At 41.2% G+C, this 23,655-nt stretch overlaps 1 long non-coding RNA gene across 2 annotated transcripts in view; it reads left to right on the top strand.

Annotated features, from left to right (window-relative positions):
- Positions 1 to 23,655, top strand: part of LOC110484889 (uncharacterized) — a 194,420-nt gene extending 170,765 nt beyond the window's left edge. The window contains exon 14 of one of the 2 annotated variants that reach the window (XR_014954055.1): positions 21,420 to 23,655. This is a non-coding gene — a long non-coding RNA (uncharacterized LOC110484889). The other variant, XR_014954056.1, reaches the window with a different exon arrangement.

The following is a 23,655-nucleotide window of genomic DNA, read 5'->3' as shown; positions in this document are numbered from 1 at the left end:
TTATCTGAATAGATCATATCCTAAACAGGTCAACTGCCTCTGATTTAAATGCATGGAGAATAGGAAACAGCATTTATTCATGCAGTGGGTTTATCCTGTGGTAGTGCAGGTATTCTTCAGTGCCAGCCACTACCCAAAAGGGAGAGCAGTATGCTGGGCATCCAAAACCAACATCAAATCTAATCTCATTTCATTTCAATAAATGCAAGTGTTGGTATAAAGAAATAAGCCTCAGCAGTCATTGAGGCATTATATTTGGCATTGTAACCAAGTTTGATTCAGTGTTCTCTCTTGTTCTTCCTGTTTGCAAGAACATCTCCTTGACAAAAGCTTTCCTGTGCACCAAGAACCATAGCAGAGATCAAGGAGAGTGTGGTATAACTGCACCCAAAAAATAGCAGGTCAGGTGTGCCCGGATGCTCCTGCTACCTCTGCAGATGCTGAAGTGTGTTGTGATTGTGTACAGTGGAAAACACAACAATTGTGAGTATTCAGAAATCAGAGGGGAAACAGAAGAAATAAGTAGGTATAATATCTGTGAATGGAAACAGTTGTCTCTATGGGACAAAGCCAGGAGAGGTAGTATTACTACTACATATTTATTGTTACAATTAGCTGCTATTAAATATGTTTCAGTATTGTATTATTGTTTTCAGTGAGACCAAACTAACTATTATATAGCTGTGCAACAATTTCCCAAGGGAAGTATGGGGAAGCTATTTACTGATTTGCTTAAATCTCTGTTGAACAAAGCAGTGGAAAATACTTTGTAGGAAATAATCACCCATTGGCAGGAGGCTGGAATAGGTTATGTAATAGGGATTGTATTTCTGTGACAATGAATGATTCTGTTTATACAGTATTCATTGCTGGTCATGTACTCTACACTTTGTTTATTTTTGTCTCATCACAAAATGATAAGAAGATAAATTCAACTGACATTTTTGCCTAAGAGTTCAGTGTTTCTTGCCTAAATTTGTACATGGCACTATCACCATGCACAGAAAGTCTTGCTTCTCCTGGAGACATACATGTTTTTCTGCACTGAACCCTTAACAGACTGTAGTATCTATCTATAAAAAAGGGAGAAGGGAGAGGGTCTTGGGAGTTAATGCACTGATCAGTGTGACCTTGATATCTTCAAAGATATTAGATACTAGAACAAATAATTAAGCAGTCCATGTACCATGCAGATAAAAAGGTGATAAAATAGAGTCAACACGTATTTGTCAAGAACAAATAATATTAAACCAATCTAATTTCCTTCCTTCCCAGGGAAACTGGCTTAGTGGATAAGGTGAAAATGGTAAATGTGATACATCCTGACTTAAGCCAGGATTTTTGACACTATGGGAGATTACATTCTCTTGTGTAAACTGAAGAAATTTTGCCTGGATAACTGGGGACAGCCTCATTCTTTAAAAACCCCACACTGAGAAGGCAGGTAGCAGTGATGCCCTGCTAAAAGGAGAATTCACTTTTTCTCTTGAAAAGGCTTAATTTTGGGCCTGGTTCCCATCAATATTTTCATTAGTGGCTTGAATGATGGGATAGAAAGTGAACATGTAAAATTTACACTGAGTAGACAGAAGTGCTTTAGCACACAGGATTAGAAGAACAAATGTACAGGATACATTGGGAAAAATATATCAGTATGAGGGCACTCAGATTATAACTGCAAAATAGTATCAGGGAATCTGTAACTGCATGGGGGCTTGGCATCAGGAGAGAAGATGGAGTTTCAGTGCCTGGAAAGTGGAACAGGAATAAAAGATGAGGTATCAAGACAGCATCTCTTAGTGTGCAAGACATCTCTGTCCAGTGGCAAGAAGTCTGCAGCTGGATTTTTGGACCTGTGTTTTTTCACTTCTTTATAAAGTAATAGAGAAAAGTGGGATGTAATGTAGAAGAATGGCCCAGGTGACTTGAGACTTTAGAAATTATGATCTGTGCTGAAAGATTGAAATATTTGTGTGTGTTTGTCTAGAAAAGGTATGTCTGAGGAAGGGTATAAGTCTTGCAGGCAGCTGCTGTTAGGAAGGGGATGCAGATCTATCAGTCACCGTGGCTGTGGAGCCAAACACTGTATTTTCACACATGTTTAATAGAAGGCTCTCTGTAGAAACGAAACTGAACTCAGATTTATCAGATCAGTGCTTTCCTTGCTCAGGCATGTGAAAAGTGTATCACACACTTAGCTCTCAACAGTGCTACTGACCTGATCTGTGCTTGTTGCTCTGTCTGCCCACATTGCCATTGTGTCTCTGTATTTAATTTGATATTTATGGGGCAGTGTGTCTATAGCCTTGCATTTAGCTGTCAGTCCTTTCACAGGGGTGGAGTTAAAGTGTAGATTAACCTAAAGTGGAGATTAAGGATGTGAGAAAAATCCAGAGACTGGTTTCATCAGTAGCAAAACAAGGGTTTTGGTTGTTTAAAAAAAAAATCTATATGGATAGGATTGTTAATCACTGGAATGGGTTACCCAGGATGTTGCAGACTCTCTTCTAAAGGTTTTGAGAAATTTGATGGACATATGTCATGGCTGCAATTAAACTTGCTACTGCTTCTATGTAACAAGATAGACTGGAAGCTCTCTTAAGATCCTTTTTAGTCTGATGTCTGTATGATTTCTGTGATGTAATGTTTTGCAGCAATATAATATTTTTTATATCCCTGCAAAAAAAGCACAGAATTGACATAATCCAGGCAGTTTTGCTTTATGTTTAGAGATTAAAATGTATGTATGCATTCATAAAAGTCTCAGGAAAATAAATGCCTGATTTGACTTTAAATAGAAATGAAAATGGCAAGAATGATATGTTGAATAATGACCCTGCAAAAAAAACTAGCTCAGTTCCTCAGTACTAACCATCACAGGGCATTGATTATCTATCATGTCTAGTTTGTGTGATAACATAAGAATTTAAATTGTAGCCTCACCCAGAACAAACACAGATGAATTTTCTCTAGGTGTTAATCTCCCAAAGGCCCACGGTCTTGTAATGTAAACAGACCTTGGAGCCCCAGCCTGGTTCAGTCTGTATCAAATAATCTGTATTAATAACCTGGGTCAAAACTTCCTTCAGGCAGCCTGAGGGCAGAAGGCATCCAAATCCACGTGCACTGACACCTTCCCAGGAACAAGCCTCTCTCTGCTGGACCCTTGATTTATGGCTTGTGTGTTTTCTATTTGTGAAAAATGTAGTGTTTATTTGACACACGAGGCTTCTGATAACTCTGCTATTGTTCAGCTTCATCCTGCTTCTGCAGGGAATGCTTGCCCTGCCTCCCCCCCCCCCGCACCAAAAAAAAAAGAAACAAAAAACCAAACAACCTAAGGAAGAAATGAAGGGGAAGGTTGCAAGAAAATCTAATTGCACTCCTTAAAATACTGCTTTGCTTTGGAGTCAATTCTCATTTCAGCCCACAGTCTTTGCGTTTTCTCTGTACTAGAGAATCTCTACCTGACAGTGGTGAAATTAGTAAAATGTTTGTATGAAACTGTTCCCTTTTTTTCCTCCTGTTTCACTACCACACAGCCCCTGCCTCTAGAATTGGAGTATGTGCTTACTAAACCAGTGACTGGGGGTCACTGCTCCGGGTGCCCTCCAGCTCTTCCAGGAAGGCTCCATCCATTGCTGCCATGCTGGCTGTAGGGATCACCTTGGCTGCTGCTGGAGCCCGTTTTGGGAGGACAGCTGTATTCTGGTGCCTGGTTTGTGCTGTGAGTGGCCTCTGAAGGCAGGAAGGCAGAGGGCAGTCTTTGTCTGCTGTGCACAGGGCCTGGGATGCTGTTAATACATGGCTCATGTCCACGGAAAACAATAGCTCCATGAGAGATGGCTGCCTCCCATGGGTGGCCTTTCAGGAGCAGGGAGATTTTGAAAGAAATCTGCTGCTGTGCCCAACTTCCCTTGTGTCCATGCTGCTACCAGAAGCTCCCCCTATGAATCCCTTTTCTTCAGAGCCGAAGCCAAATCCTGCTGCAGTCCATAACCAGAGGAGCATCCTGCTGGCTTCCACGGGAGACTTGCCTGAGGGTGGCATGAAATGGCTCCCAAACAGCAAATCCTTCCAGCTCCCTCCTTGTGAATGCTGTGGCTTAGCTCCACTGCTAGTCTGGAATATGAGCCTGCCCTCACCCATGGCTGCTTAACCCTTGGAGATCTGCTGCTCAACCCTGGGAGATCTGCTGCTCAACCCCTGGAGATCTGCTGCTCAACCCCTGGAGATCTGCTGCTCAACCCCTGGAGATCTGCTGCTCAACCCCGGGAGATCTGCTGCTCAACCCTGGGAGATCTGCTGCTTAACCCTTGGAGTCCTGCTTCTTAACCCTTGGAGATCTGCTGCTTAACCCTGGGAGATCTGCTGCTCAACCCTTGGAGATCTGCTGCTTAACCCTTGGAGTCCTGCTTCTTAACCCTTGGAGATCTGCTGCTCAACCCTTGGAGATCTGCTGCTCAACCCTTGGAGACCTGCTGCTCAACCCCTGGAGACCTGCTGTTCAACCCTTGAAGATCTGCTGCTCCTGCTGGTGGCTCCTCTGTCCATGGCCGTGGTGGCAAGATGGGGATTGCTGCAGAGCTCAGTACCAAATGTGAAGTGTAGAGCACTTTCTCTATTCATCATATCAATTCTGTGTTGTTTTATTGAGTCTTTGCTCATAATACAGAGTGCTTGCAAGCCCTGAAAAAACTGCAAGTCCTACCTACGCATCATTGATATGAATTTTAAGGAAAATCCTTGAAGGGTTTGACCCAAAGAAAAGCTTGCATTCATTTTTTATAGTTATTTTTGGCACTGCTTGTCTGACTTCGAGGTATGTGAAATGTTGGCTTTGGTTCTCATGGCTTCATGAGGGACCATGGACATTTGGGAAGAAAGGAACTGTCATATTTCAGCTGGAATAATGCATTAAATTTTCAGACTAGGCTTTATTCAAGCACAGTGTTGACAGCATGCTCAACTTGTAGCACTTGGAGTTAGATGGATATTTACCAAAGTAACACATCTTAAACAATTTAACAAAAATGGAAACAAGCGAAAACCTCTAAACAAAACACTTTTCTGACAGATTGGTAGTTACTGGCCTAGTGTGAGTGACTTTGCCCCTTCCTCAGTTGTCAGTGTATTTTCCCCAGGACCTTTGCTATTAGACCCCCAAAATGTCTAGCCTTCTAATTACACAAATAGAAATAAGGGCAGATAAAAGGCATGAGCCTAGAATGTTTTCATTTGTATGTTGCTCCTAATGAAAGTCATGTGTGCAAAAACCTCAGTGATTTTGTCCTGGCTTACTGAAATTAAACAAAGAATGATACCTATTTATAATCCTGAGAGTTCTGCCAGTAATATGTTTTATCACTATGGTTGCAAAAAAACAAATAGCTCCTGAGGAAGTATTTTTCACAAAAATGAATGAGCATAGAAGGTTCCATGGAAAGAGTTGCTGCTTGTGGTGGAGTAGTGGAGAAATGTGAAGCAAGTGAGGAGAGGCAGTTAAAAGCAAAAAGGGACTTTACAATTATTATGGAGCTGATGTTTACTGTTCCCTTTCATTTCATCAGCTTGGTTTGCAATAACCTTCTGTCACTTACATAGGCTAGTTTTTCTACTGTAGTTTCAGCAGGGAAGAAAAGGGGGATATTTAAAATAATTTTGTTTGTTTGTAATTAGAAAGCAAGTAACTTAGTTTCTTTTTCTTAAATTGAATTGATTGCATTTAATAAATACAACAGAGGGCTTACCAAAGTGTTCTCAAAGTAACGTAAACCACATGTACCATCCCACAAAAAAAAAAAAAAGGACATAAAAATTGAATTTCTGAGTGGTTTTATGTGGATTAATTTATTGTGGCTAAATGCAACCAGCCTCCTTTGCTGCTGCCCCATTGTGTTCAGGGCTCACCAGCTGGCATTAACTGCATCATGTGGTCCCTAGAAGGGAGTGGCTGGAACACCACAATCATGATAGGGTGAGGCTACAGGTGAGACCACAGCAGGAATCCATCCTCAAACTCCACCTAATCCAGAAATGCCTATTGCAGGCAATATGCTATGTGTATCAGGTCTGAAAAATGTAATATTTCAAGCAAGATTCAGACCTGGTGATCATCTGTTTCAAAGAGCACACACAGAGTTCCTTGGTGGTGGCAGCTGTTTTGGGAAGACTTCTGCAAGCTGCTTGAAAAGTGTGACTCCAATCTTTACCAGGGCATCCAGGGTATGAGCAGTACTCATCACCAGTGCTGATGAGCCTGAAGGTGTTCAAATCCTGTTTGTCAAACTTTCAAGGACTCCTCTAGATGCAATTTTCTTTACACTTGTCATCTTGTAAGAAAAGAAAGCGGTTTATTCCTAGGGAGGGAAACTTTTAAAAGACATTTGCAGTATTAAGCTTTTTTTTTTTTTAGGTGCTGCACCTCTTTGTCTCTTGCAGATGTGAAGAGCTGGTTTAGGTCTGGCATTTCCATAGCCCCACATTAGTACTTTCCTGTCATATCAGGTGTGCAAACCTAGTCTGCCTATTATACAGTGAGCTGTGATTGAATCCTTTATTTATGACTTCTGCCCCACATTGCCTTAATTAGAATGCAAATTAAGTGTTTCCTGGAAAGCTGCTGTTTACTTCTGGCATACTTTACATGTTTCATTAGTCTTTGGACCCTGACAGTCAAGTTATGTCAATTTAACAAGTTATCAGTCAGCAGAGCTGCTGTAATAGTACATACACGTGCACGTGGGGCTGCAGACTTGGGTTTGCCTCCAGTGAAAGGTGTTTAAGATATGTTGTCTTGTCTTGTCTCAACAACTGGGCTCAGCTAATTAGAGGTAAATTTTTTTCCAACAGTATAGCTTGATCTTGTGTGTGAGCCTTTAATTTACACCGGTGCTTCTGAATTTGACTTTATAAGATGTTTTTAACTGAGAAACTCAGTTTTTGCTAGAGAGTAGATTATTTGGCCACTGCACTTGAATAGTAACTGAGCAGTTTGTATCCCTGAGTAGAAGGACATGAGAATCATAGGATGGTTTGGGTTAGCAGGGGCCTTAAAGGTTATCTGGTTCTAGTCCTCCTGCCATGGATAAGAATGCCAACCACTAGACTGGATTGTTCAAAGCCCCATTCAACCTGGCCTTGAACACTTCCAGGGATAGTTTATCCACCAATGTCTCTGGGCAATCTGTTCCTCTGCTTCACCACCCTCTGAATAATGGATTTCTTCCTATCAACTAATTTAAACCTGCTCTCTTCCAGTTTAAAAGCACTGCCCCTCGTCCTGTCACTATTTTACCATAAAAAAAGCCCCTTTCCCTTCTTTTCAGAAGCCCCCTAATAGGTACTAGAAGGCTGCAATCAGATTTCCTTGAAGCCACTTCCAGGCTGGACAAGCCCATCTCTCTCTGTCTCCATAAGAGATGTGAGATCACTTTGATCATCTTCAGTGATCTCCCCTGAACTCAGTCCAGCCAGGTCCACACCGTTCTTGTGCTGAGGACCACATTAATGACCACATTGAGGTGGATTGCAACTGAGCAGACCACAGATCACAGAGGGTTTTTTTCTGTTTTAACCACGCAGTTTAGCACAGTCTGCATTTTCACGTATGTCCCCGTTTAGCAGCCTTTAGGAGCTGACACTTGAGCAGAGCGGCCGTGTTCAGCGCCTCTCTGGGCGTGAGGGCATCTGCTGAGGTTTGGCAGTGGGGCTGAGCCTCTTGAGTGAGGTTCCCTCACCTTCCTGGCACGGATCCACAGAACTTTGTTAGCACTGTTGTCCTGCGTGGAGCTGCCCTTGTCTCTGCTCGCCTGTAAGGTGGTGAGTCTGGAGGGGAAGCGTGAGGAGCAGCTGAGGTCACTTGGTGTGTTCAGCCTGAAGGAGAGGAGACTGAGGGGAGACCTCACTGCAGCTTGCAACATCCTCACGAGGGGAAGAGGAAGGGCAGGCACTGATCTCCTCTCTGGTCACCAGTGACAGAGGAAATGGCCTAAAGCTGAGTCAGGGGAGATTGAGGTGGGATATCAGGGCAAGGTTTTTCACTCAGAGGGTGGTTGGGCACTGGGACAGCTCTCCAGAGAAATGGTTGCAGCCCCAAGCCTGACAGAGTTCAAGAATCATTTGGACAATGCTCTTGTGCACCTGGTGTGATTCCTGGCGTGACCTGTGCAGGGCCAGGAGCTGGAATGCGAGGATCCTGATGGGTCCCTTCCAACTCTATGATTCTATAGCTGTGCAAAGGTTGAAAGGTTACATCTTCTGTTTGTAAAACATAGGGAATTATGTCATTTTGGAGTAAAATCTATTTTGAGGGCATGGTTAAAGAGCAAAACTGGTGGTGTTGATGGTTGGATTTGAGGATCTTAAAGGTCTTTTCCAACCTTAATGATTCTATGATTCAAAAATAAGTGCCACTTTCTTAACCTTTCAGGTTGCTGTGATGAAAGATGTATCTCTGGATGGGTTTGAACCCCAGAGGAAGAATTTTCACGTGAGAAGGAGCTTACACCAAAGTAATGAAGAGTTTGGCCCCTGTCACTGTTATTTTCCTTGGCTCCCACAGTGACAGAAGGGGGTGGAGGGAAGTAACCTATCCCATTTCTGTTTGAAAATATTTAGCTTGAGTGATGTGAAGATTTCAGTAGATCTGTGACAAGATCAAAGACTATAAATTATTTAACAGTGGTTCTACTTTTGTGGAATTATTTAAAGTATCATAATTGCAGCTCAGCTTCCCAGCCTTCATTTTCAAGTCTGGAATTCTGTTGGGAACTATCATAATCACTGAAGAGTATAATATTACAGGCTGGGTATAAAAATATCTTTTTAATGACTAGCAAATTAGTGAAATGTCTTGACCTAAATCTAGACCAAACAGAAGACAGTGTTTTTATGGAGGGGTAAGAAAGACTAAATTGTCACCACATTGTTATTCTTGTTAAATTCTCCACTACTTAAAATGTCAGTTGATTAGATAAAATTTGTAACACTGTGCATCAAGGCAAGTGATGAAGGGCTGTGTGTTACATAGTATCTTGGCATTTCTGCACTTTTGTTTTCCTTTTAATGGTAGCATGCACATTCTGTGGCTGAAACTTGGAAAAATAAAGGCTATTCATTACTTTAGTACTCTGTGAACAATAGAGATCATGAAAGGCATCGCAGGGAACTCCTCTGTGTGTTGGCTCTTCAAGAAGCAAGATGAGCCCTTGGAGGGTTTTCTCATAGGCTCCAAGTAATTGTTGTGTGCATGATCTGCCTGGCTAAACTCTTTGTGTCTGACTTAAATAAGATCTAGAAGAGACAGGAATGTCTCAGTCCATACTGTGTGATTCACAGTGTTAACCAAGTCTCTGTTAGCATAGAAACAGGAATGTATTCTCCAAATTCTGGTTTGCAAATGACTTAAAGGAAACTGAGCCCTTGTGTTCTTGTGTGCAGTCAGTTTTCAGTGGCAAAATGCTCCATTTGATGGATTTTGACCATACAGTGAAGATACCATGCAGAGGTTAGGACTCTATTTCCAATTATGTTGCCAATTTTCACTGTGATTTGGGGCAAGTCACTGGCCTTTCTGTCCTTCAATGCCCCCAAATCTAGGCAGAAGGGATAACACTGACTGGTTTCCATGTTAAGCATCATGGTGCTGCAGCTGGGTTTGCAGGGCAGAGTCTTTAATGAGAGAGGGAAATAAGAGTGGTGGTGCAGACAGGCTGTCTGCATTTTGCCTTCGTGCCAGGGTACAATAGATATTTGTGAGGCAGAGACCACTTAGTGTCCTGTGTTCACAGAGCTCCTTATGCAATGAGGGAGCAGCCTGGAACTCTGAGCACCAAAGTGGGCAACAGCAGCCCAGAGATAACACAAGGCAGGAACAGAGGTGGTCTCCATTATTGCCTTCTCCCCACACGGCCCACGGTGCTCTGCGTTGCAAAGACAAATGAATTTGTTCAGCACCTGGCTGCAATGAATGTGATTAGTCTTTAATTAATATTAATTAAAGCATGAAGCATGCATGGGCATGAAGGAGATTCATAAATTAAATGGAAAAGGCTGTTATCTTGAGAATTTGTACCCTGGTAGGACCTGTGTAGCAGGTTGGAAGCCATCCACAGTGAGGTTGCACTCAGTACCTGTGTGGATTGTGGATGCATGTCAGATGTGGGATGTTCTCCCAGGAGACAAACACAATGTGAACAAATCCTTTTTACTGGCAAATATCATCTGTTAGATATCAGCCTAATTTTTCTCCAGTGACACAAAGCAGACTTCACCCTTGCTGTGTCGAGCATTTAGTTTGGCTGTGTGCAACCTAGGGCTCTGGCTTAGCTGCTCCTTCAGGCTGTGTGTTGACAAACACTGGGGATCTGGAGTCTCCAAGGCCTTTGAGCAGGATTGTATCATGGTGCAGCCATTTCTTTCACTTCTCCCCACTGAATAACATCCTCCTACTCCTTGAAAGTATGGTAGAAATATGTTGCTTGAAGAGTTTACTCGTTCTGTTGCCAGTCCTTGCTGTCTGGATTTGCTGAAGTTGTGCTGACAGACCAGGAAACGCTTAGAAAAGAACATTAGGAGAATGATCAGAGACCTGGAAATCCTACACACATAATTTCAGTCTAGTTAGTTTATCCAACACCATGACATAATGGTTCCTAGATGTACTTTGAATGAAGAGCTTTTGATTAGTGGATGGGTTTTTCCTGTCCCAGAAAAGGGCTGCACAAAATAGGAAATGAGGATTTTGTTTGGGTATTTTTATTTTGTTTCTATTTTGTTTTGTTTGCTTTCTTCCCCCCCCCCCCCCCTTAAATTGTAAGAGTGATTAACTACTGCTTTCCTGAGTATGTGGTGAGGTGTTCATAATTTTCAGTCTTTTGAACTTAAGCTCTTAATTTCTGGAGTCAGGAGAGGGTTTTATGGTCTGTGGTTGTAGGGGCTCATGGTCAAGCGGACTTGATTCTTCCATTTGTGATGGGCTGCAATGAGTTTTCTGGTCCCTTCCAGCACAGTATTCCTAGGCCTGTCTCTTCACACAAAAACCCTATCCTTTGATTTTCAAGAAGAATGAAAATTTGAGTGAAACAACCACTGACCTTGGATTTCCCAGTATAAGAGCTCAAATGTCCACATGGCCATAAATCTGCAGCTGCACTTATCAAGCTGGGCTTGACAAGTGGTAGAAACTGTCTTTCCCTGAAGAAGCTCCAAACCCTTCTCTTTACCAAGAGGATTTGGCCTGGAGGTCTCTTGGTGAGACTGTGCTGTATGTAAGCAGGCTTTGGAAATCTTCCAGATACATTCCACACTGTACACAAAATAGACAGGGCTGAAATCTCATCTAGTGTGTGTGTCCTGGAATTGCTACTCATCCCTCTTTATAACAAATGAGTGCTGTTTGGCTATAATCTCTCTAAGCTGTAATGCAGTGGCATCCTGGAGTGCAAGAGTCCTATCTTAGATGACTACATTCAAAACATACCCTAGGGACTGTTAGAGAAATTTATAATTGTCCTTTTAGAATCCCAGGATTAAATTCTAAGTGGCAAGCAAATAAATAAACAATGTTTCTCCCTAATGCCTATTTATTTACTGTAGATCAATGGAACATTCAAGGATGAAATTGGTTTTCTCAGAAAATTAAAGATATATTTAAAATAGGCTTTATTATGAGAATTAATAGTGTGGATTCTGGAGGGGTGAAGGGTTAGTGTGAGCCAGGTTATCAGAAAATGTTTCATTCTGAAAGAGCTATTTAGGGATAGCAGAAGAGAAATTCAGCCTAATTTTAGTTCATCAGCTTGACATCCTGCTAAAAGAAGTCTTTGAAATTGCCTACTGTTGCTGGGAACTGGGCAAACAATGTGGAAATGCATTGATACGTGGCACGTGGGCCATCAGATGGGTTTGCAATACTTGTTTGGGGCAGGATCTGCTGTTTGCCCCCTTTCTGTGCCCAGTCCAGAAGAGCAGATGACATCTGTGTGCACGAGAGGTGACCTCAGCAGCTGCAGGGTCCAGCAGCTGGACTGCACCCCACTCTAACCTCCTCTCCAAAATATACCTGGCCACAAGGCAGGTTCCTCCTGCTCTTGGACTAGCTGTGATAATTGTTGCTATTTTCCTTTTCTAGTTTTTACTGGGCTCCTCATCTGTCTGAGTTTGGATGGATTCTTTTGATTCTGTATTGCCAAAAGCAAAAAGAACAGCAGCAGAGAGTTCAGGGCTGTTTTAACTAAAGTGCAGCACTTGGAGTGCTGTGGATTGGGGCACTGTTTGTTGCCACCTCATAAAAAAGCCCCAGAGCACTCTTTCTTCATCTTTGGGAAAAAAACCAAACCAAAAACACTGAAAAAACAACGTTAGCAACCACGGAATGAAAGAACAGCCCATGCAGTCTGTAAGAGCACAGTTGCACCACAGCCTCAGTAACTGCCCAGGTGAACAAAAGACCTGGGAAATGAAAATATAATATTAAAAATATATTGTGTTTTTATAAAACATTTTATTTCCTCTCTTTCTGGTTGCTGCTTTCTGTGGTTTCTGAGTGAGCTGCAGTGTTCTCAAAGACTGACAATGTTGTAGCTCTATTGACCAATTTCATTGTAGCCTCTGCTGATGAGAGAATGAAGTGTATTCTGCATTGTACACATGAAATCTGTAAGGGTGTGTGTAGATTCTCAGTCTTCTATGCGCTGTATGTATCTTCTTTACCCTTACAGTTTTTGGTATTGTTTTTCCTACACATCATTGTTTTTTATTTAGTTCCAGTTCTACTGCAAGATTTACCAAAGCTGTTTGTTTCTCTGATGTGATGGTGGTGACACCTGAATATTTCACTTGCAAGGCTGTAAAATCCTCCTGTTGAAGGTGTGTCTATAGTATTTCTTTCTAGTGCACAAGGAGTGGAATTTAAACCTGGAATTCTTGTTCTTCCAAGATAGGGGAGAGCCTGTTACAGCACATGAGAGGCTGTACCAAGACATGAACATGGCAGGACACGAGGGAAAGTTCCTTTTGATTAATTTTTTAACATGGTCCTTTTTTTCTGAGCTAAAATTTGTGTTGCACAGGAGAGGCAATGATTCCTGCCAGGCTGCTGTGTGCCACTCCAGGTAGGCAAAGTGAAAGAGTTAAATGTTATTGGATATCTGTGTGGAAGAGAGGGATGGCAGTGATGGAAGCAGCTATGAGAAAGAATAACTGGGACATTTGGTTAATGATGGCTGAAATCTGAAGAGGAAGGAGGGCAACAAATTTGAGTACTAGATAGTGAAGAGGAGCCTGAAAGAATGTGGAAAATACGTACAGTGGCAAAAAGAGACACTGCAGAGGTCTATAAATGATGCAGGAAATTGTGAAGGCTAAAATACAGTTGTGGGACTGATTATATATATGTGATAGACTTAAAAATATCTCACAGGTGTCTGGAAAGGTTATGTGAAAAAGAAATTTTGCATGATAGGACTAAAAGGCATTGCTAATTGATAACAATAGGCTCTGCTTTTGAAAGGCCATGAGAGTTTTGAAGGATGGGAGGCATGATTGTGGGCTTTCCAAATGAACTCTTTGTGTTGGGGAGAGGTGAAATATTCCTCCACATTTTGTTGGAGGACTGGAGTTTTGGGGTTGTTGTCAGGGAAATGCTTATGGCTATAAATTGCATTTGTTTTAATCTCTCTTTAATTTAAAAATGCTTTGTCCCGTTTCTATATTAGTCTTACAGTTCTTGCTTTAGGCTTATATTAAAAGTTGGCAGTCTCAGCTGGAGGAAAACTAGGGGATAGGTCAGATGCTAATTAATTTCATGCTAATTGTGCCATAATTTGAAATCTAGTGGATTAGTTTTCTGTGGGAGAGCTGAAATACATGGAAAGACAAAAATGAATAAGGATAATTAATCTCTGTAAAATTGCTTGGGATGCTTAAAGAAAACAGGGTTTGTTGTTGTTTTATTTTTTGTTTGAAATGTTTTAAAGGCGCCTGTGCTGTAGGTTATAAGGAAGATTAATTTCTGCTGAAAACCAAGTTTTTGTTCCTGAAACACCTAAAAGAAATACTTCAGTGTCTGGCTAAGCTGTTGCTGAGGGTTACCTCCTCACAAGATGAGTGTTTAGTACCATGGGAGGGTAGTCCAGACCTCAGAGCTGAGTGCCTGGGTGGGAGAAAACAGTGCTTGTCGTAGGATCATTGAGGTTGAAAGGGGATCTTGAGGATCACCTGGCCCAAAATTTTGGCAAAAGCACAGTCTAGACTAGGTGGCCCAACACCCTGTCCAGCTGAGTCTTGTAAGCTGTCTATTTATTTCTTTTCTAGAAGTGGACAAGGCTGGAATGGACAAGGGATGGATGCCAACCACTTCTCGCTCTCTGCATTTCCCTCCCGCCGAGTCTCCAGGGGCTGGTTGGAGAGCTTGACTTGGAGCCAGGCTGGGGGGAGTAATTTACTGCTGGCCTCTAATGGCTATAAATTACTACGTGCCCTGGGGATCTGCAGCTATAAAGGTAGAGCTGTGACTCAGAGCTGGGTCCCATGCTCACCACCTCTAAGGTCGTTCTCTTACACATGGAGCACCAAGCTCTGGCTGACATCAAAAAAACAAACTTCCCTGTGTTTCCAGGCTGGTCCCATACAAAATATCTCTGATTATTGGGGTTTTCTCCATACGTATTGTGAGTCTATTCAAGTTCAGCAATGTAATTCTGAACCTCTGGAGAGCAGTGACTTCCTGAGAAATTGTCTCTTGCTCTGAAATCCAAGGAGCTCCAACTCTATGAGGAGGCGGAGAGCAGTGACACAGGTTTCACCACTGAACTTCTGTTTTGCTTCCTGCTTAGGAACACCATGCAGGAGTTCAAAAAACATTGCAAAGCAGAAAGCTTTATGATTAATTGTGCCTGGTACAGGTATCATTTAAACATATTGACTTGTCTGAAGTAAGTGCCAGACAGTGCAATAGGGGAGACAGGAAGTGGCTGGCCAGGATTGCTGAACCAAGCTGGAATAAGGAGTGAGGGAGAGGAAGCGCATCATCATTTAACTTTGCTTGGCAGCTCAGCAGAAAACTGATGCAATTGCTGATGGACACTGATATCAAAGGGAGAAAAATCATGACAAATTCTTTGTGCTTTTAAAATTAATGTAAAGCTAATCAATAGCTTGACTTGGTGCAATATAAAAATGTAGTACTGGGACCTCCATTAAAATGATTTTTCTTTAAACCTATATTCTGGGATTGCTATTAGAGAGGCTTTATAGATAATAACGGCAGTTAAAAGAGAGCTTTCCAATTCCCACCAGGTTGTTGCATTTCACAGCAACTAGTCTGTAGCTGTGCTGGGAACTAGGTAATGTCAGCCCTTGAAAGATTATGTTTTCTTTAGAATTTTTTCTTTACAGGCCAGTGGGTTATTAGGAATATTTAAGATAGCACTTAAATAGGGTCAGGGATGGAGAGAAATAGAAACCATTTGACTGTACTAGACTCACTGTGCTAAAAGAGACTTTGGCTGGTTTTTTTCCTCTCACATCCCTCCCCATCCAGAAAACTGTGACCATATGAGAATCTGTGAGCCCCAGTTCAGAATCCAATCAGCTGCTTTAGGTTTCTGATAACAGATCATATTGTATTGAGGGCTCTCTTACCTTTGATAACCCTTGTGTCTAAAACCAGAATATGTGTATTTTTCTCAGCTTAGTGGGTGTGTTTTATCACCCTATGCTCACATTCTTCACTCTATCACTCAAGCTGGTCATAGCTGTTTAATGGTTATGACTGTGCCATCTGTAAATGTGTTACATGGTTCACTGTGGTCCTGCTCCGAGACGTCTGTCCCTCCTAAATCCTGACTCTGTGGGTGCTGGTCACAGAGACTCAGCACTCCTAAAGACTCCAGAGTTCCATGATGCTGGCTGTGCTGAAGCCAGAGGTGAGCCTTCTGCCCAATGCATTTCTCCCTCCTCCTTTCCTGAAGTGCACTGGACGCCATGAAATCGCAGCTATGCAAAATGTTTGCACGAAGAGTGAATGTTGTGCAACTTGGTGAAATTTGCATAGTGTGGTTTTGGAAATTTTTTTTTTTTTTTTGGTCTATGCAGGGCACTATTCCAGGTGTGCTGGTTTGACTTTTCTTGTGTGAGCGGCCTCTGCTCTGAGAGAGCTGCAGTGTTTGCTGGGCTTACCTTTAGGGTTCATCAGGCTTGCCTCTTCTATCACCTCGAATATGATCTGAGCTTCCCCATCATCTCAGATTAAATCTCAGCTTCCCTGCACTGCTCTTCTGAATCCTAGTACTCCTGTAGAATTTGCCAAGGCTGAATCATGGTTCTGTGGCAGCTTCTCCACTTCACGTTTCAGAAGTTCAGGGGAGATAATTTTGTGATTTGGGGTTCCCTATTTTCAGCAGCTGTCCCCAGTGTCTGTGTGGGTGAGATAAAGTTGCAAAGTGTTTTGGTGTTGCATGCTGGCCTTCTCCTGAGCTGGTCCTGGGAGCTTTGTGATGGTAAGTTACAACTTCATCAGGAATGCTTACAGTATAACTTCACTGCAGTTCCCTTTTGACAGCAGTGGCCACAAATATGATGCCTCCATAAATCTGCTTTTCACCTTAGTAGGAATTGTTGCATCTACTCAGGCCATGACATTGCTAATAATCCATAATATGAGGCTGAAGCAAGTCCAAAGAATTGCCTTGGTGTGACTCTTAAATATGGCATAGGATTTGTGATTCAGCTCTTAGGATTACATTTACACAGGTGGGGGCATGGGAATAAAGGGAACCTCCAAAGCTTAACATGAGCATCTGGATGGGATGGTAATGAAGTTTCACTGTGGGAGAGATTTTGAAGGCATGGAGATGGCATTGTGAGCTGCTCTGAAAGCTGCCGATTGTTGTCAGTATGTTGACAATTATTTTCAATTTGTTTTGTTTTGGTTTTTAATTGTGAAAATGTTCCCAGAAGCTTAGTAAATGAGGATGTGTTCTTATAAATATTGAGCTAAAGTGTAAAAGCTCACATGGCCCAGCTTTGGTTATGAAACCTACTTTTGCAGTTGGTGTCATTCTGCCCCTTGAAGGCCTGTGTTCAGAAGTGGTGCCTCTAGTAGTAGGATGAGGGTATTTATCTCAGCCTACAGTGAGATAACACTTAGAGTATGCTTCTTTTAAACTGCACATGCAGCCTTATAAATGGATTTAATCCCACTCCAACACATGGCTTTAGTTTTGGACATAGGATGCCAGAAAACAACAATATATTCTGTATGATATTTATATGCTGAACCAAAAAAACCTAGCCTTCACAAATTAAGATCAGGATTGTGCTTGCAGACGTGTTTTGTAGTTAGTTTTCTTTCATCTCTTAGATACACTCTTTTTCAAAGATGATGGAGATTGTTGAAACTTCTGGTTGTTCATTGCGTTCAAAAATTGTTTGTGAAATACCACCTCGAGTGGATCTAAGAGATTTCCTCCTCCTTTTGTGCATGACCAAGATCAAAATTAAGTGACATCCTCACCGTTGTTTAATTAGCTATTCCCAATAGTGTAGTGGGGACATGGCAGGTCTGGGTAACCATCCCAGAGCCAGTTTCTGAAAGCCAAGTGTGCTCTGACTAGGGCTGAAACAAATGGAAAGTTTTTAGTTTTTTGCTCACATATTTACAAGACTCTTATGGAAAATGTGGAACTTGTACCCTTATGTTATTTACCTGCTAATAGCATCTCTGTTCTTGCCTGTACAGTGAAAGACAAAATAATGAGCAAAGAGTAGACTAGAGGCTTGAATTCCACTTGATTTCTTGATGACTCCAAGGAGCCCTCCAAATGAGTACTCCAAATGAGTACTGCTTAGAGAGTAAGTTACCCCTCATTGTGAACATAAGTGGCAGAATTTAGCTCTTTTGTTTCTGAAAACCCATGTTTCTAATTCTATGCATTTCAATTCTGCAAACTATTTATCATGGCTAAAGAAATTAAACTTGCAAGAATGGTAACTCTTGCTTTGCTGCTGATAAAACTACTACAAATACTTTTTTTAATTGCAAAAATAACTCCTGATGTCTTGTGCAAAGCAACACCTTGATTTACAATCGTCCAAGATTCAAAGCATTCAAACTAATCTGTGGGAAGGAAATACATTAAGAGAGGTTATTAGGAATTCCTCTCCTTATGGGTTTTTCCATGTCTTCTGTGGTCCATCTGTGAAATGGACCATAAGGGGGAAGCACAAGGAGTGGGAGATCTGCATAGTGGGAAGACAAAAACAATGAAACCTCAATGAATTGATGATGAAAGGAAGGGAGACAAAAAGAATCCAAAGTGAGCTGTGGGTGAGCTGGGGGAAAAGAAAGGAGAACATAGTGTCTGAATGCCCAGAAGAAAAGAAGGGGCCACAGAACTGATGGCCAGTTAAACAAAAATGAGGAAACAAATAAATGGGGAGATCAGCAATAGGCTGATGTAGTTTGCAGCATGCAGAATTACAGAGTGTGCAGACAGGAAAGGAATATGTTTTGCCTGTTGTGTTTTTATTGAGTAGGACCTTGTCCTGTTTTCAGCTGGGATGCAGGTAATTTTCCTCTTAGCAGCTGGTACACAGCTGTGTATTGGGTTTGGGATGAGAACACTCTTAGTGCACTGATGTTTTGGTTGTTGCTGAGCACTGCTTGCCCTAAGTCAAGGACTTCTCAGTGTCTCCTGCTCAGCACTTTAGAAGCAAAACAAAGGAGGGAGCACGGCCAGGACAGCTGACCAGAACTGGCCAGAGGGATATTCCATACCACAGAGCATCATGCCCAGTACACCAGCTGGGGGAAGCTGGAGAGGGGCTGACCACTGCCTGGGTTTTGGTCAGTGGGTGGTGAGACATTTTGCTGTGCATCACTTGTCTATCTTGGTTTCTTTTCATCTCTCTCTCTCTTTTTTTTTTTTTTTTTAATTTTTTTTTATGTGTGTGTGTGTTTTTTGTTTTTTGTTTTGTTTTTCATAATAATATAATTATTATTATTATTATTATTAGTGGTAGAACTAGGTTTGGTATTTTTTAAAACTTTGTTTTAATACTAAACTGTTCTTATCTCAATGCATGAATTTTCCTTTTTTTTTTTTTTTTTTTTTCCTTTCCCTAATTCTCCCCTTCCCACTGGGGGAGGGAGTGAGCAAGCAGCTGCTTTGGGACTCAGTTACTGGAGGGTTAAACCATGACAGACCTTAATCTCTGAATGGTTTACCTGTCTTAGTGGACCAACTGGAGAAATTGGGTGTGATGCAGACTGAATGAGAGGGACAGCATATGGCTCTAAATTTGCTGTACTCCTTCTGCTTCATGTCAATGCCACAGAATAAAGTTTTGTATTAGGGAAATTGGGACCTCCATTAAAAATGTATATCACGTTAGGTGATATATTACTCTTCCAAACACTCGTCACGAACATCCAAAAATAGCTTGCCATGGACATGTAAGGCAGGTCATAGACTCTGGTGAACAAAATTTAGTGTTCCATGGGGATGGGGAGAAATGCCCTAATGAAATCACCAGCCTTGAACTAAGCTGCTTTTCTTAGGTGGCTCCCCCAGACCTCAGTAAAAACGTGTCTGTGCAGGTTCAGCCAAGCTGCCTGTTGAATAGTTTGGCCAAATGCAGGAAGCAAGATCTTTGACCTTCTGCAGTGTCCTCATTGTAGACGCATGCATATAATTTCCAGTAATTTAACAGGAGCTTTAGTTTGAAAAAGATTTGGGTTTTATTACTTTCATTCATCATCATTAACTCATGCCATGTGGCGGAGAGGAGGGAATGACATATTTCCGCAATTAGATTCAGTATTTTGCATGAAAAAATGAGCTGTTACAGCAAATGCTTCTTTTGAAATAGGGACTAAAACCAACGGAAACAAAAGTTGTGATATGTGCTTGGAAGACAAGAGTTAAAAAAGGATATTTTTACTATGAAGTCTTCTTTAAGTTGTGGTTAGAAAGGATTTAACCTTCTAACCTGTTCCTACTGTGTACTTGGCTTATGTTCAAAAAATGTTTTCATCCAGTACCTTGATGCACTTCTAATTTGTCTGTTACTAATGTGTTCTATTTCTGCTTACTCTTAAAAGGTTCACTGACTTTGTCTGCTAAAAGTACCTTTATGTAGGGCTGCTTCAGTGTGCAGGGGGAGTGTGAAATTTCATTTGATTTTAAGTTTTTGTGGGTTTGCTTTGCTTGAATTTTTATTTAGCTGAACCCAACAACTTAACACAAAACACAGGTAGGAAAATCATATTTCCTATGGTACGGAATGCAAAAGGGATTAGTTCTTTGGAGTGGCTTGCTTTTGGGCTGAGGTGCACTTCAAGCATTTTGCTACACTTTATTTTTTAACCCTTTGCTGGGCAAGGGCCTGATCCTGTCATGATCCATGATCCATGATGTCAAAGGGAAGTTTCCCATCATGGGAACAATGTGGGGCCTGACGTAGGTAATGAAACCCAAAACCGGGCAAGTTTGATGTGGTTGAATGTTCCTGCCAGCATTCCTCACGACTGTGTGTGTGACACATGCTCCCTTGATAATCTAAAGAAGAATATGTGGAGAGCCAAACATGTATTTTATTTTACAGAGCAGGCTGCATTTTCCGTAATTTGCCTTTTCTCCTTGTATGCATCTCATTCTTGTGGATGTTCACATGAGCCAGTACTCCTGATAGCTTTTCTGCTTTCCTTCTTGGAATGTTGGTTTTCTTTTCTGCATGTTCAATTACATGTGCACATTCATCTATCATTAGTTCCTCTCCACTGGAGGATATTTTACAGAGCTCTTTATGCAGCATTCATAATATTCTCATCCTTGATTTGGATTTCTTACTGACAGAAAAAGTTCAATCCTTTTTGCTGCTGTTTTATTAATTTTATAGCTTTATCTAGATAAACTATTTGCAAGTTCTATAGTGGAATTTTAGTACTTTGGTTGAATTTTCCCCTTCTAATTCAATTATGCATTGAATTCTGTTTAAATTTATATTTATTTGTACTGGTTTTAAGGCATTTAAAAATGTAAGGACCTCATTTATCAGGATTTCTCTACTGATTGCATTCTTACATTGTTGTCATAATTCTCACTGGATTTTTTTTTGTTGTTGTTGTTCTCTCTCCTCTCTGGAAAAATGATTCTCATTGTTTGATTATGCTTGCCAGCTCATTTCTGTTTCAGGAGAGAAAAAATGATCCTTTGTGTTACTGTATTACCTATGTTAGTAGTACGAGTGTATGTGTCTAGCTGTGGGTGATGGGGAGATGTACAGACCACTGTAATCTCTCCTTGCACCAGCTGCCCTCCAGACTGTTTTTGCTAGAATATGCACCATGAGAAAGACATTTATTGAAAATGTCACCTAAACTCCGTTTATAACATATTTTCTTGTGACCCCAGCACAGGCACGAGAGGAAGAATTCAGACCTAGTTTGATTTCTCTCCTCCATCTTTTGAAGAGCACGATGCCTGCCTGGCACTCTTAGGAAGGTGAAAACTTGTCATTTCCACAATGGGTAAGTCTGAGACCTCAGCTCTTACTCCTCATTTCAAACACATGCAGAGGTCAGCACAAGACTACTGGAGTAAAAACTTTCTGGTTTGGATGTATTTCCACGACAATATACTAAAGTGCAGCCTCTAACATTTGGCATAAGTGTCAGAGAAGAAACTACACCAATCATTTATTTCTTTTACTAATAATTCATCTGGCTATTGATCAAGGTTGAGTTTGGCTCCAGCTCTGCCCTTCAGCAGCTTTTTTTGTAAACAGGTTCTTATATTCATGAGTCAGGGTTTGACATTCCCACTCTGTGCAATAAATTACACCTGTGTTTTCAGTACCATGCCAATGCCTGGATTTAGTGACAAAAGGAATTTGAGCTCAACTTTTTATCTTGGAAGGCTTTGTCTTTTCCATTACTCAGGTTCCACACTGAAACTTCTTTCTCTCTACCCCTTTTAGTGCCTTTACAGAAAGAAGAACAGAGCAAAACAAATTCATTTCCCGTCTTTGGAAATCTGCGTTTTAGTCTACCTTCCTAAGTTTTTGGGGTTAAATTTTAATTAAATTTAAAGGTAAAATGTGGAAGGGTCACAAGATTACTCATATAAGAAATGTATCCATACCAACAAATAGACTCTCTATACTCAGGGAGATTATTAATATAAGGTGAATTTACAGAAGAAATTTTAGGATCAGGCCCATGATATGAAATTTGATTTAATTCACTCATACATAATGATTACCCACAGCTCTGAGCAGATGTAGTAATGACTACAATTACTTGCAGATCATTTTTTACTATGATTAAATCTGTACATTATATTATTCTTGAGGCAGCAGTTTTTAATATTCAGCTTGTTCCCCTCCCTCATCAACATTGGAAACATTGACTGTATACAGGCTTAGAGGCAAATACCCAGTTCAGCAATGAATAGATTTTGCCAGGAGCAAGTGTTGGTTTGTGTTGGATCCTTTGGTGTTTTCATCTAATGATTCAATTTCAGCTTTGGAGCATCAAAATTCCACTTGTGTGTGTGTGTGTGTGTGTGTTTGTTTTCAAATGTATTTCCATTGTGAAGCCCCCGTCCAGCTTCAAGACAGAACTTTCACAATAATGTTGAGTGTGCAAATGGAGTTGTCACATGTGATGTGTCTCAGTGATCAGGGGCTGAAGCAATGGAGTGACCAGCACCCTGACCTGGGAGTTGGTCATCCCTTAGGAGCTTTCAGCTGACTCAGGTTGGTTTTGCTGGAGCTGGCAGATTTCCACTCTTGGATCTGCCTGAGTTTCTTTGTGTAAGCCTCGAGAGGTCTACAGACTGCCCTTTAATTTGTTCTTTTTTATGAGATCAGGAGTTACTTTGAGAGCAGAAAGACTTGACTTGTGTTAGGGAATGCTGAGGATATGCCAAAGGTGGTGGTGGGCATATGACTATTTGTCTTATGGTGATGGACAGGACTATTTGAACAGGTCATTTGCCAAATGTTTGCCATTCATGTGTGATAATTGTCTCATCTTTTATGATATAGAAATAGACCAAATGGGGATAAATATAACTGAACATTAAAAAGTCACTTTATAAGCTTGATTGTTCCATTTTTGGTAAAAAAATCTTTTTGATAATTTGAGAGAGACCAGGTTAGAGAAAACCAGAAGGATGTCATTGTCTGTGGACTAGCTGAAGATTTTCTAATTAAGAGAACAAGTTTCACCAGCCACCTCCTCCCTCAGTGTTTCCATTTCAACAAAATAAGGCTTGTCAAAAAATACTCACCACTCTTGACTGTGGTTCTTTATCCACCTAGGGAGGATCACTGCATCAAACAAAGGCATCTGTCACAGTTCTTGTCATCTGTGTTTGTTTCTGGATTTGTATTTCTGATGAAAGCCATGACAAAACCTCTGATTATGATGAGGCAATTTTTAAAAGCAATGAATTCGTTGGGAGGTGAAAACTTGTTTGCCTGTAGAATTTCTACTCAGCTGGGTGACCAGGAAAGAACCTAAGAACCTGTTAAGGAACATTTTATTTCATCTTGCTTCATGGCTAGTACTCTTGATTTCTAGTTTGCAGTAAATTTTAGGAATGTTTTTGATTGCAGGAGATGACCTAAAACAAAATAGAAACA

This window comes from Lonchura striata, chromosome 3, assembly GCF_050655825.1.
Source record: "Lonchura striata isolate lonStrDom1 chromosome 3, ASM5065582v1, whole genome shotgun sequence".
Classification (NCBI taxonomy): domain Eukaryota; kingdom Metazoa; phylum Chordata; class Aves; order Passeriformes; family Estrildidae; genus Lonchura; species Lonchura striata.
The sequence above is the reverse complement of the archived record's forward strand: the minus strand, read 5'-3'. Positions and strand labels throughout refer to the sequence as shown.